Source organism: Pecten maximus, chromosome 10 (genome assembly GCF_902652985.1).
Source record: "Pecten maximus chromosome 10, xPecMax1.1, whole genome shotgun sequence".
NCBI lineage: Eukaryota > Metazoa > Mollusca > Bivalvia > Pectinida > Pectinidae > Pecten > Pecten maximus.
Genome location: NC_047024.1, coordinates 27564091 through 27579389, shown reverse-complemented (window position 1 = coordinate 27579389; position 15299 = coordinate 27564091). Strand labels below are relative to the sequence as shown.

At 36.0% G+C, this 15299-nt stretch overlaps 1 protein-coding gene and 1 long non-coding RNA gene across 2 annotated transcripts in view; one reads left to right on the top strand and one right to left on the bottom strand.

Moving 5' to 3' along the window:
* LOC117335667 (LIM domain only protein 3-like) overlaps positions 1 to 15299 on the bottom strand; it is a 200269-nt gene that overhangs the window by 156329 nt on the left and 28641 nt on the right. The gene's annotated exons all lie outside the window — the stretch shown is intronic.
* Positions 13240 to 13468, top strand: LOC117335668. Its single transcript, XR_004534475.1, has 3 exons — positions 13240 to 13271; positions 13324 to 13333; positions 13386 to 13468. It is a non-coding gene; the product is annotated as an uncharacterized LOC117335668 (long non-coding RNA).

Genomic DNA, 15299 nt, shown 5'->3' with positions numbered 1-15299 from the left:
CAATTGGCTGGCGGTATCGTCTCTTTATCTCGATAGCATAAGTCTGGTAAACCAGAAGTCCTGCATGGGTTCAATCCCTAGTAGAGGCAACAATCTAAATTTAATTAATTATATGCTCTGTTACAATTTGGCTCCCATGTAGGGAAAAAATATTCAGCCTTGCTTCACAAGCTTCGCTATTACACCTGAAAAAACTCGAGGACGAGTTCTTTCTTGGAGGGGGAGTTATAATGTAACCCTGGTAAATACCAGCCGCAATATACCACCCGGCTAGAGAGATCTTCTCTTTAGCTCGATAGGTTGAGTGTAAGACTAGTAAGCCAGAGGTCATGGGTTTGATCCCTAGCAGAGGCAGTGATTTAAATTTAAGTAATAATGCACTCAGTTACATAATCAAATGCAAATCAATGCCATGCCAATATAAGATTAAAAAAAAAAAAAAAAAAAAAATTTCAATCAAAATTAAATTTAATTCCTATTTGGAAATGAAAAGAAGGAACCTCAAGTGATATAAATTCCTTGCTATTCAACATTGACCAATATGCAACAAAAATTTGTCAGAATTGTCGTATCACAATGCTGCTCTAGTACACTGCTAAATATCATAACAAAGAGATGATAGTTGTAAGAGCTTGAAACACAGAACAATTTGATATTTAATAAAGTTGGTAGAGCAGAGATGAAAATCTCTTTATAATATGAGTGACATCAATTTGTATTCCAGGAGTTCAAAATGCAGATTTATTCATGAGATCATAGTTGTGAGTAAGTTTATGAAGTTTAGGACTATCACATATGATTAATGAATTTGGTAGAATGAGGTTTGTTTGTTTTGGTTTAATGTCCTATTAACAGCCAGGGGCATTTAAGGACGTGCCAGGTTTTGGAGGTGGAGGAAAGCCGGAGTACCCTGAGAAAAACCACCGGCCTACAGTCAGTACCTGGCAACTGCCCCACGTAGGTTTTGAACTCGCAACCCAGAGGTGGAGGGCTAGTGATAAAGTGTCGGGACACCTTAACCACTCGGCCACCGCAGCCCCTCGGTAGAATGAGGATATCCAATTACTAATAGTAACCTTTCAACTTTGACCCCAGGAGGTTGAAACACAAACTCATACAAGAGGTGATGGTTATGAGTAGGTGAATGAAGTTTCAGGTAAATATGATCATCAATAAAGTCATTAGAGCTAGGATGTTGAAAATTTACCCCAGGTAGTAGAAACGTGAACTCATGTAAGAGATGACAGTTGTAAGTGACAGGGTGACCATTAATGGAGTCAGCTGGAGGGAGGACGTCGTTTGGTTACATACAGATAATCCTATATCTATATCCTCTCGTCGACTAATGTGGCGAAGGGATGAATATCATAACCAAGATTCCAATGGAAATTGTATCACTACAGATGATAGCGGTAGTTTCATGCATTTGAAAACAACTTGTGTTGGAGGGAGAAAGACAATTTGTGTTGGAAGGAGAAAGACAATTTGTGTTGGAAGGAGAAAGATGATTTGTGTTGGGAGGAGAAAGACGATTTGTGTTGGAGGGAGAAAGACAATTTGTGTTGGAGGAAGAAAGACATTTTGTGCTGGAAGCACAAAGATGATTTGTGTTGGAGGAAGAAAGATGATTTGTGTTGGAAGGAGAAAGACAATGTTGGAAGCAGAAAGACATTTTGTGTTGGAGGAAGAAAGACGATTTGTGTTGGAAGGAGAAAGACAATTTGTGTTGGAGGAAGAAAGAGGATTTGTGTTGGACGGATAAAGACACTTTGTGTTTGAGGGAGAAAGACAACTCGTGTTGGACGGATAAAGACACTTTGTGTTTGAGGGAGAAAGACAACTCGTGTTGGACGGATAAAGACAACTTGTGTTGGAAGTACACATGTAAAACATGATTTCATCAGTTTAAGAAAGATATTTTTGTAATGTGTCGAATTTCAAAGAGATGGTTTGATTTGGAAGAGAACATTCCTGAGTTGTTTAATTTGTTTCCAATTCCACATGTAAAAAATAAGTGAAGAAAGATCATTTTTGCTGTAAATATGAAAATGAAAGACATTTAAATCATGTGTTGATAAAAATCCTATGGGTAATAGGAAAGATCTTTTGGGTCAGAACAGACATTTTTGTATTGAGAACAAAAATACCTTTCTTGAAGAAAAACAATTTTCATCAACAGAAGACATTTTGTGTAGATATTTTTAGTATAGGGGAAGCAAATTGTGACAGCACAAAGATATTTTGTGACTATTTCATGAACATTTTGTCGGTGAAGACTAAGTTTTGCATTGAGAGACATTTTTCATTGATGTAGAAAGTTCTATTCACATAATCATGCCCAATAAGTACAGTAAACATGGTGCCCTAGCTACAGTTACAGTCATGACAATAAAATAGCCCAATACAATGCCGTCAAATTGCATGACTTCCCAGAGACACACTGCGCTATTAGTATTCCTTATAAGCCAACAATTTGAGTGTCGGAGCAGCCAATATTGTTTCAAGTAAAATATTCAAACTAAATTTCTTTAATTAATAATACTACATTTGAATAATGGATGGTGAAATGTCATCTGACAGCTCTCAGCACAGAAATTACACCAGATCACATGGGAACTGTAAGTTTAAAACTAATTGCTCAACCGGAATGGTTCCAGCAATAAAAACTAACGCTTTAATTCAACTTTAACAAGCACCAAGGTAATTACATGCATGCAATTTTCATCCTAAGTTCATTTCACTTGAAATACCGGTATCTATTTTAGCCTCTCTCAGTTGACATACAATGTATTACAATAATGAAGAACAGGGAAAAACACGAGCACCTCTGAGTGGCAGGGTTTCTGATCCCCATTAAACTTCGGCTCACCTGCCGCACGCCATAACAAAATTGTCATTTTATTTGAGGAAGGTTTACGCGAAGGTCAGATTATACCATTCCACTTACAATGAGTTTAAACAGCACCAACTTAAACAATTACGGCAGGGCTGGTTGCAAAATTAACTGGTAGGTAATTTAATCAGCAAAGCCTCCCTAAAGAGCCACTAAACCCGTTTTTGTAGCTCAGTTATGATTACGCTTTCTTCAATTAAGGAACGGGAAATATTTTTTTCCCTATAAAGTAACGCAAAAGGTCAGGCAATAGACCATACTTACTATCAATAAGCGCAAAAGTATCACAGGTTCGCCTCTTAATGTTTCAATAATTGGATTACACAAACACCCGTATATATATACGAAGTATTTCAAGGGATCAATTCATATCCTGCTCTGATAATTAAAATAATGGAAAAGGTTTTTTATCAACACTTGGTATAAGGTAATAATGAAAAAACAATTACACATAATAGGTTTCTGAAGCTTCACAATGAATTGACTTTTGGAAACTGTCCATAAAGATACTGTAGATCACTTCAGGGAGGTTTTACTGTTATCGTAACGCTCGGAGAACAAAGGGAGACAACTCTCTATTTAATCAAAATGATACAAAACTGGGCACAATGTTCAGAGTGTACGCCATCTCACAGAGACATCAACATCATTCAACTCATACAGTTCTACAAAATGTATTTACCAGAATAGCTGACTAGAATTAAGAAATTAATTAATTAAAGATTTAATTCTATAAATCAATTTCAACTAGACCTGTCATCCCAAGGATAACTATAGGTAAAATACAAAATATTTCAACCCATCAAAGGTCTCCATTTCAACTAATGTCACCATTTCAACCAATCAAAGTCTCCATTTCATCCCAAATCAAAGTTCTCCTTTTTGTGAACAGAGGTTATAATTATACATTGAACAGTCCAACAATGCATATATCCTCCATTAATATCTGACAATTCATTGGCTAAAATATGACCAATTAGATGTCTCCTTTCTTGTTACCATGACAAAGTGTCAATTGAGGTTTTATATGCCCATAACAAACCAAGTTTGAAAGAAATCAGATAATATTTTTTCGAGACATCTTTTTAGTAATCATGGAAACAATCTGAAAAAGTTAGATGCAAAAGAATATGGCTTACCAATCTGTGTATACCAACTTTTGTTGAAATTAAAGATGGTCTGTTCTTCGATTTACATTTTCCTTTTTTGATATATTTTCATCATGATTAAAAAAAGTTGAACTGATCAAAATTTGATCATGATTAAAGTTAGATTTATCAAAATTCATCATATGTAATCTAAGTAATTGCATTTATCGCATATATTTGTTTTGATAGACCATAGCCCATATTCATGAAACCATACTCATGCTCAAACGCACATTTCGTGCTGGGGCTCAAATAATGTTGGTGATATATCTGAATTAATATTTTTTTCAATTATTGAAGGAATTTCAGAAAGACTTCAAATGAGATATTATTGTCAATGTTTAGGTTTTTCTTTTATAAACTGATATTTCATGATTTCAGTGAGTTTAAACAAGGTAGGTTGAGGACAGATTTCGTGTTTGAGCATGAGAATAGTTTCTGGAATACAGGCCCAGACAGATATTCAAAGGGCAACCAGTGTGGTATACAACATTAAGTATTTAAGCATTGATGTCATTTTTTTTTAGTTTCATCGGGGTATGAAACAAATTTTGTTTGCAAACTGTATGAATTCTAATTTAAAACATGTTTTATGTACAATTTTACTGGTTTTAAATGGGATTCTTTTTCTCAAATCAATAAGCAACGTCAATTGGTGTATTGTGACGTCACATTTTTCGCGCCATTCTCGGAATTTCTTTCATAGAAGAATGAAAAGAATTTTTCGACCAATCACATTTGAGTATTTACCATGAAAACAAAGAAAAATTAATTATATTGAAAATAATGACAACAATAATTGGGTCATGTCATTTATAACTTATATGAAATTCATTTGATTTTGGTGAAGTTATATAAGGGCAATGCTATAGTCATATGATGATACAGATACTGAACTAGACCTCGAGAGGCATTTAGCCGATCTTCATCGGTCAACACCTAGTTGAACCGTTAAGAATGACACAAGCCTAACATTTTCTCTCTCGAGTACCTCCACTTCCTACACTATCATCACAATAGTTCAATTTGTATGCATAACTTGGTTATATACCCAAACCCCCACATACAATTATGGTCCTATCATGGCAAGTGACACCAGTCTTTCTTTGTGATGTGTGGATCATCGTGGCGACACGATTGGTATGCGTGGCTGTACGCCCGCCATGTCTGCCTGGTAGGTGGTACTACGTACACACAACTGACAAACAAGTCCCGTTTGGGAATGTGGTGGTAATTACTACTCTATAATTTGATATAGAAATGGTTGGATTAATGTTTTGCCATCACCGGCCTCTTTATACCACAGTTAAATAGAGACGTCTACTCCTGTCCTGCACGTAACCATTGCGGAATATATGCAAATGGTCAACGTGTCCAATCGGCCTGTTCAGTACATAATCGTTTTCTATTCAGATAAAAAATTGAGGCAAGTCCGCCAAGAATATAAATTGAGAGTGTACTTTATTTCCTTCAACATACCAGAGCTGTACTGACAATAGCACAAAGCCATATATTTTCATCTTAATGAAATTGTCAAACCCAAGGGGGCTTAATCCCGAAGGTACTCTACATCGGTAGATGTTTCAGAATAGATGTTAACGACCGACCCATAAGAACTTCTTTGTCACGGAACTTGTACTGTGTTAAATGTAACAGCTCATTTTCAACTGAATGATAAACTCTAATTAAGTGTACTACGATCATTTAAAAGATGGCAGTTTTATTTGTACAAGTAGATTCTTCTGTTCTTTCAGGAAGAATTTTCTCTTTTTATAGAACAAGTATAGTAATCTATAGCTATGTGTCAATCTCTAAGACCTGTAAAGATGGACAATTTATGTGAAACATTTTCTGCATCATTTCCAAAGGGCTTTTCCTAGCGATTTCACCATCCCTATTTAGTATTACTGATTTAAGTTATTTTATATCCAGGTAATATTAGTTTCTAGAATTTTAATTAAATTATTTCTTAACTTTTTTTTCAATTGGTCACTTTTCTTTCCCAAAAAACCAGATAAAAGCCTCATCCCTCCAAAATTATGAAAATTAACCCTGATTTATTATTTTGCATCAGAAAAACTCAGAGTGATGACAACAATTGTGAATGTCTATAGTATCATGGTATATACTGACATCGATCAGCGGTATATAACTAAATCAGTGGGGAGTGGGTAAATGACAGCAAACTGTCTAGTCCCCCTACTTAAAAAGAAAAAAGTTGAACAATAAAAAATTTGTATTGTAGATCTTAAATGGTAGTTATTTGATTTTCATGCTTTTCATTATTTCTTAGAACTTCAGTTGGGGAGGTTTAGCCTATTCAATTTGTCAATCCTCAGAAAAAAACATGTATTTATTGATGTCAATTAATTATAGTCAAACCTGCTCTAACAGCCACCTTGAATAAGCAGCCACCTCCGTTAAGCGGCCAGTCTGTGGTCCGCCCGATGGAAAACACTATATAATGAACCTTAAATAATATAAGCGGTCACCTGTCTAACGCGGCCAACGGCCACAAAAATCTGCCCAGAGTCGTTGTATCGTCCTGTATTAAGCGGCCATTTTGTCTGGAAGTAGACATCCGCGATGATCACATGGCCAGGTATTTTTATCAATCGTCATGTGATTTGATCATTCATCAAAACATTGATCTTTGTTGGTTTTCATTTCATTTACACTGTTCATGGTATATTGTTATCAATATCAAAATACATGTATGAATAAGTGCATTATAATATGATAAATTCAATAAACTGTTAAAAAAAAGAATTGGGCAACAGGCCATTTCTGGCCAACCTGGTTTAAGCAGCCACCTGTCTTAAGCAGCCAATATCTGTCGATCCCTTGGGTGGCCACTTAATACAGATTTGACTGTACCAGGCAAAAAGTATATAGACATACATACTTTTTGACAAACTAATTAATACCTTTATTAAAACAGCTTATATTAAAATACTCTGCCTGCTGGAAAAATTGGAGTTTAAAATTAGCAAATGAAAGAAAAAAATTTACTGAGTAAATATGCCTTAATTTCTATTAAAATCTGGAATCTCCCTTACAAATTTAGAGGGCTGGAAAGTCTGAAGTTTGGCTTGTCCATTAGAAGTAGTTTGTGTCAGACTGAAATGTCCTATGTTGTATGGAAATGCTGACAGAATGGTCCTTGAGTTTGGGTCAGTATGGCATGTAAAGATGATTTTTATCTTGATCTTACTCTAGGCAGCTATACATCAACATTTTGTGAACCATAATATTGCTAAATGTGAAATAGACGTAACTTCAGTTGTATGTTACGATAAAAGAATTTCAGTGTAAATTATTTAATGGGGAGAATGTAAATAATTTCTATCGCATTCTCATCAGGACAACTGTCAAAAACATTTTAAGAGAAATCATAAATGTTGGAAAATAAAACCGAAAATTGTTTGTTTCTCTGACAGTCCAACTGAAACTTAGAAACTTTTCATCCGACAAGTGTAAAAAATAAAAAATCAAACAATGCCAAAAAATTATTGCGGAGAAAGACAGGTTGATTTTGTGTTTAATGGCTATGTGACAAAGTGATGAAACGCAGGCCAAGAATGGGTGCATTAGTTTCATTTTAATCTAACAATCAATAAAGTCAACGGGGATGGATTTAGAAAAAAGGCTTCGACGATTAACCCTTCTCACAACGCCCATAAATCGTCTCATGTTTAACTGCGTTATATATGAAATGTTGGATTAATTCATTCACCGATAATTTTGAGAAAAAACGTTAAGACTATCTGTAAGATAATCTTAATTGAATTTGACTAGATTTACAAGACTGTTATCTGTATTTTTTTTCCATTTTGATGTTTTTTAACAAAATAAAAATATACATTTTTGATTTTCAACAGAACTAAGACACCAGTAATGAATATGGAAATACTCCCCAGTTTATCACCTTTACTTAACGAAATCTATTGACTTTAAATTCTCCATGTGAAAGCATTCTTGGATTTAAGGAAAGTTTCTTAACCAGGATTTTCTTCTGTCAATCTAATAATGATTTCCTTATGAAATGTTTACGTGAAGTTAAAGAACGTTGATAAAGTGGGCAATTAATGAAATATCAGTCTGACAATATTACGACAGGCTCCAACTAAAACCGTCCAAACTTTTAGGCGAATCTGGAAGGATTTCTGGTTTTAGTGTGATGTTATGGATCCACTGACCTCGAACATTACAAATACAGACATGTATGTCTACTAATGTAGAACAATGGACGAGTCCGCTTCTTATTTCATTTTGTCTATAACAAATCTAAAAAGGTATTTGGACTCAAATATAATCAATATTAAATATTTCTATAACCACAAACCAAACATGTATTTTATTTATTTCTAAGTTGTCCTTATATTTGGCCTAAAATTTCTATATCTTCCAACAACTCTGAATGGCCAAGGTCTTCTGATGCTATACATCATATTCCAATATCTCTGAACAGTTCTATCATCTTTGATATCTAAATTGAATGGGTTTATCATTTCTAATATCTTTGAACAGTTCTATAACTTCAAATATCTCTGAAAATTTCAATCATTTTTAATATCTTTGAACGTTTCTATAATATCTAATATCTCTGAAAAATTCAATCAATCTTAATATCTTTGGACAGTGGACAGTTCTATTGTTTCTAAACATACAGTTCTATAATTTTTAGTATCTTTGAACAGTCCTATCATATCTGAACAGTTCTACAAAATAATTTTTAAAATCTTTGAACGGTTCTATCATTTCTGAACAGTTCTATAATTTTTAATATCTTTGAACGGTTTTATCATTTCTGAACAGTTCTATATTTTTTTGTAGTATCTTTGAACTGTCCTATCATATCTGAACAGTTCTACAAAATAATTTTTAATATCTTTGAACGGTTTTATCATTTCTGAACAGTTCTATAATTTTTAATATCTTTGAACGGTTCTATCATTTCTGAACAATTCTATCATCTTTAATATCTTAACAGTTCTAGAACTTTTAATATCTTTGAAAAGTTCTTTCATTTCTGAACAGCTCTATAATTTTTAATATCTTAGCACAGTTCTACCATTCCAATATCTCTGGAATAGTTCCATCATTTCCGATATCTCTAAAAATGGTAAATCCTGACAATGTCTCGATACACAAAGAAATCTTATATCTCGAAAGAGTTCCATCATTTCCGATATCTCTAAAAATGGTAAATCCTGACAATGTCTCGATACACAAAGAAATCTTATATCTCGAAAGAGTTCCATCATTTCCGATATCTCTAAAATGGTAAATCCTGACAATATCTCGATACACAAAGAAATCTTATATCTCGAAAGAGTTCCATCATTTCTGATATCTCTAAAATGGTAAATCCTGACAATGTCTCGATACACAAAGAAATCTTATATCTCGAAAGAGTTCCATCATTTCTGATATCTCTAAAATGGTAAATCCTGATAATGTCTCTACACAAAGAAATCAGCCAATCCCCATATGTTGTACTTTGAAGGTCTGAGTGATTAGGTCACAGTAAGACTGTTAAAGTCTAGGCATTTGTCAACCTTCCTTCAAAGTCCAAATCATCAGATAAACCAGGACAAATCCTCCAAGAAAATTTATGCTATTAAAGTTATTAATTTTTTGTCTCTGTTTCATGTGCAGTCTCAGATCGGTGGAATTGTCAGACATATTGGCTCAGTTGACTGACGGATCTGTCAACACAGTAGAGATAGCGGGCGTCTATGTCAGTATTTATGACTTGCGTAAGTGTCCGCAAGATGAGTAAGTACAAATGATGGGACAGCATCGTTTAATCTGCCTCTTTGCTCATGGTTTATGCATGATCGGCTCCTTATTTGTTCTAACTATTAACAGGATTTCGCTCCGACGTGTGGACATGTCCCGTGCCCGGAGTGGGATAATTCTACCATCCAATCAAATATGCCAGATCAAGTTTTGTAAAAGAAAATACATATGCCATCTCGAATTTTTCATAGCTTTGCAGAAATTTGATAATATTCTCTTTCATTGTTTAAGATTAGATTTAAAATCTCAGGCATTATTCATAAAGACAGAAATAATGTAGAATAACAATAGGTATGGAGACAAAAGGATTCCGTAGACTGTCCCAAACAATTAGCTTCGGACACTGCTAACAGACAAGTATTGTCTTTCATTACATTACGTTTTATGGCTTGCATTGTTTTTTAACAGTAGTGATTCAGCTCTCTATCAGAAATAACATCAACTCAATGTTCCTATCTTACCACTACTGTTGTATCAGTCTTGGTTTTTGTTCAGAGTATCAGAATCGTCCAAAAGCACCAAAATATTGTATGTTTTGTATGAAAAAAATACATACCCGCCTTTGGTTAAAAGACTGAACATTAAATAGCAGATCAGTGAGGTAAGAAGCAATTAATATTGTTCAATTAATACACGCGTCCTCTTTTCCTCAAAAAAGGTGTGGGGGTTCACTTATAGGGTCAGGTGTACTAATTAGGTCAAATATGGTTACCCAAAATCAATGCACTTGTAACATTAGCTCTTTTCTGAACAATCGCTTGTATTCTTACTTACAGAATATCTGTGTATATCTCTTCATGTAAACTTGCATTAAATATGGATATTTGCATTTTTGTCGATAAATAAGTGACTTCAAATTCTATAGGATTGTGGGTTATGTAAGCGTAAGAGATTGTACAGCCACACAACAATGTATGATCTTTACCCGAATGTCAGTTGATGTGTTTCATGATCTTTTTTCATCTTTCCTTTTAACAAGAGGCCCAAGGGTCTTAACAGCCAACTGACTCTATAGGCCCTGGTACTATCATGTAGTGTCATACTCAGTAGCAAGTATCGTGGATTTCTGACCAACTCAAAAAACGCAATATTTGGTCAAGATCATCACCGGATCATTTCAGGTAAGTTAGTGCTGAATCCCAGTGGCGGAACTTGAGAAGAAGTTTGAATTATGAAAAGTTTGTAGACGGTGAACGGCGCACATCTGAGGATGATGGACGAAGCATGATGGCTATAGGTCATCTTGACCCTTCGGGTCAGATGACCAAAAAATCTATTTTATTCACATTCAAATGGCAAAATATGACTTCAGTTCATTCTTTGATTGAAGCAAAATTGAACATGCAAGTTGTGGACAAAGAAACATTAACTGTCAAAATCCAGGATAGCTGCTTTTTTGTCATTTTATTTTTCCAGCCATTTCAAAACTGAACATGCACAACTTTTTAAGAAATGAGATTAATCTTCATATGATGTTTGAGAAATACCGTTCCAGTACTTCTCAAGAAAATTAGCAAAACAAAATTTCAACTGTCCAAATAAAATCATAGATGTCCATGTATTAATTAAGTTTCTAAAATCCAAATGTCTCAAAATTGAACAGGTACAACTAGGGAGTAAGGAAATCCTGAAAATAGTGCTTTGTCAGTTAGAGGCTAGAGCTGAGAGCTCCTCACACAAGGAGTTCTTAAACTTTATTTATTTTACAACAATTGCGAAATAAGTTATATCAACTTATATTAATCACGCTTGTTGGCCCGAATGGAAGTGAGCAAGGGGTCTTACTGTGGGAGGATTCCGGAGTACCCGAGGGAAAACCAGCGAGGTCGGGCAGGTGACCCCATACCTTTTTACATCCGATCGGAGAATCGAACCCCGGCCGCCTAGGTGAAAGGCAAGTATGTTACCCCTGTGCCACCCAACCACCCAAGGAGTTTGATTCCTATATAGAGTCTATGACCAGAACTTTGTCCTCTGGTCTCTTACACTACCGCCAAGTTAAGAATGACAGTCACTACTTCATCAATGACCTTAAGCTTGGACGCCCAAGCTCTTACATCAAATACTGTGATTTGGTGATGTTTGACAAATCTGTTATGACACCGGAAAAAATGTCCAATGGTGGAACGATCCCTATGTGAGGTAGAGTGAGGTAGAGTGAGGTATTTGTGTCTGATCCCTTTGTGAGGTAGAGTGAGGTATTTGTGCCTGATCCCTATGTGAGGTAGAGTGAGGTATTTGTGTCTGATCCCTATGTGAGGTAGAGTGAGGTATTTGTGTCTGATCCCTATGTGAGGTAGAGTGAGGTATTTGTGTCTGATCCCTATGTGAGGTATTTGTGTCTGATCCCTATGTGAGGTAGAGTGAGGTATTTGTGTCTGATCCCTATGTGAGGTATTTGTGTCTGATCCCTATGTGAGGTAGAGTGAGGTATTTGTGTCTGATCCCTATGTGAGGTATTTGTGTCTGATCCCTATGTGAGGTAGAGTGAGGTATTTGTGTCTGATCCCTATGTGAGGTAGAGTGAGGTATTTGTGTCTGATCCCTATGTGAGGTAGAGATGTGAGGTAGAGTGAGGTATTTGTGCCTGATCCCTATGTGAGGTATTTGTGTCTGATCCCTATGTGAGGTAGAGTGAGGTATTTGTGTCTGATCCCTATGTGAGGTAGAGTGAGGTATTTGTGTCTGATCCCTATGTGAGGTATTTGTGCCTGATCCCTATGTGAGGTATTTGTGCCTGATCCCTATGTGAGGTAGAGTGAGGTATTTGTGCCTGATCCCTATGTGAGGTATTTGTGTCTGATCCCTATGTGAGGTATTTGTGTCTGATCCCTATGTGAGGTAGAGTGAGGTATTTGTGCCTGATCCCTATGTGAGGTATTTGTGCCTGATCCCTATGTGAGGTATTTGTGTCTGATCCCTATGTGAGGTATTTGTGTCTGATCCCTATGTGAGGTATTTGTGCCTGATCCCTATGTGAGGTATTTGTGTCTGATCCCTATGTGAGGTAGAGTGAGGTATTTGTGCCTGATCCCTATGTGAGGTATTTGTGCCTGATCCCTATGTGAGGTAGAGTGAGGTATTTGTGTCTGATCCCTATGTGAGGTATTTGTGCCTGATCCCTATGTGAGGTAGAGTGAGGTATTTGTGCCTGATCCCTATGTGAGGTAGTGTGAGGTATTTGTGTCTGATCCCTATGTGAGGTATTTGTGCCTGATCCCTATGTGAGGTAGAGTGAGGTATTTGTGCCTGATCCCTATGTGAGGTATTTGTGCCTGATCCCTATGTGAGGTAGAGTGAGGTATTTGTGCCTGATCCCTATGTGAGGTAGAGTGAGGTATTTGTGTCTGATCCCTATGTGAGGTATTTGTGCCTGATCCCTATGTGAGGTAGAGTGAGGTATTTGTGTCTGATCCCTATGTGAGGTATTTGTGCCTGATCCCTATGTGAGGTATTTGTGCCTGATCCCTATGTGAGGTAGAGTGAGGTATTTGTGCCTGATCCCTATGTGAGGTATTTGTGCCTGATCCCTATGTGAGGTATTTGTGTCTGATCCCTATGTGAGGTAGAGTGAGGTATTTGTGTCTGATCCCTATGTGAGGTAGAGTGAGGTATTTGTGTCTGATCCCTATGTGAGGTATTTGTGTCTGATCCCTATGTGAGGTAGAGTGAGGTATTTGTGTCTGATCCCTATGTGAGGTATTTGTGTCTGATCCCTATGTGAGGTAGTTCGAGGTATTTGTATCTGATCCCTATGTGAGGTATTTGTGTCTGATCCCTATGTGAGGTATTTGTGTCTGATCCCTATGTGAGGTAGAGTGAGGTATTTGTGCCTGATCCCTATGTGAGGTAGAGTGAGGTATTTGTGTCTGATCCCTATGTGAGGTAGAGTGAGGTATTTGTGTCTGATCCCTATGTGAGGTAGAGTGAGGTATTTGTGCCTGATCCCTATGTGAGGTAGAGTGAGGTATTTGTGTCTGATCCCTATGTGAGGTAGAGTGAGGTATTTGTGTCTAATCCCTATGTGAGGTATTTGTGTCTGATCCCTATGTGAGGTAGCTATATATATATAGAGTGAGGTATTTGTGCCTGTCCACCAACGATGTATGTTATGATGGCCGCCATGTCTCATGTCCTCCATTGTAGGTGACAGGTTTGTGTGACCTAATGTAGCGATAAGTGATGAAGAAATAACTCATTATGGCCCCCATGTGTCTCACTAAATTTCATCAATCTTGCTTCATCTAGGTAAACAAAGCTTTCTCCAAAATTGTGAAAATAACCCCTGTAGGACTACTAGAATTTAATTGTGACAACAATTTTCATTTTGTTCCCCTGTTTTTGCACATCAGAAACATATTTATACATTGGCTTCATCTGATCCTATAATTTAACACTGCTTTTTATTAAACTTAAGAAACTAGTAACATTGAAGAGGCTATTTGTGACTTAATGAGGATAAAAAAAACGAGACAAAACAACAAACAACTGAAATAACCACTAAACCATAATTCAAACTCAAAACTGAAAAAAAAAACATCCAAATACAAGGTTTTGAACAAACTAGAACACTGACAGGTCAGCAAAGTCCCGCCATTTGGCTATATATATATCCTCCATAATCATCAAGTAGCCATATTTGCCCATAAAGCCAAGGTTGAAGTTTATCATGAAAAAGCAAGTACTTTAAATAAGACAGCACTGTATGAAGTTTGAGTTTTATATGCCCAAAAGAAACTCTTGTTATTGAAAGGAAACTGATTTTCTATTTATAGTAACAGTAACCTTAACCTTTGACCTTTCAAACTGTAATTAAATTTAAAGCAAACACTTCAAGAATGGCACTGAAAGAAGTTTGAATAAGATTAGCCAAAGCAAATTCTAGATTTTTTATGGAAGGTGTTTTATTTATATTTAGTAACAGTGACCTTGACCTTTGAATTTTGAATCTGAAAAGCAATTCTAAACAAGCTTTTTCAATAAGAAAACATTGTATGATGTTTGAGTGACATCGACCCAAGGAAATTGAAGTTATTGCTTTGTAACTGATTTTCTATTTATAGTAAAAGTGACCTTGACCTTTGACACTGCAAAGCAATCCCATGCATGCATTTCAATAAGAAAGCACTGTATGAAGCTTGAGTTAGATCACTTTGAAGTATCAGTTTTATTGGCAAAATCAAACTGAAATTATTGCACGGAAACTGATTTTCTATATTTAGTAACAGTGAACTTGACCTTTAAGCTTTGACACAGGAAAGCAATCCCATGCAATCTTTTTTGATACGAGAGTACTGTATGAAGTATGAGTTTAACAAGCCCAAGGAAACTCAAACTACGGCACGGAAATAAAGTACTGACGGACATACTGAGAGGCAGGCAGACAGACAGGCAGACAAACAGGCAGACAGATCGAGGGATGGACAGACAGACGGAGAACATGGTGATTATTA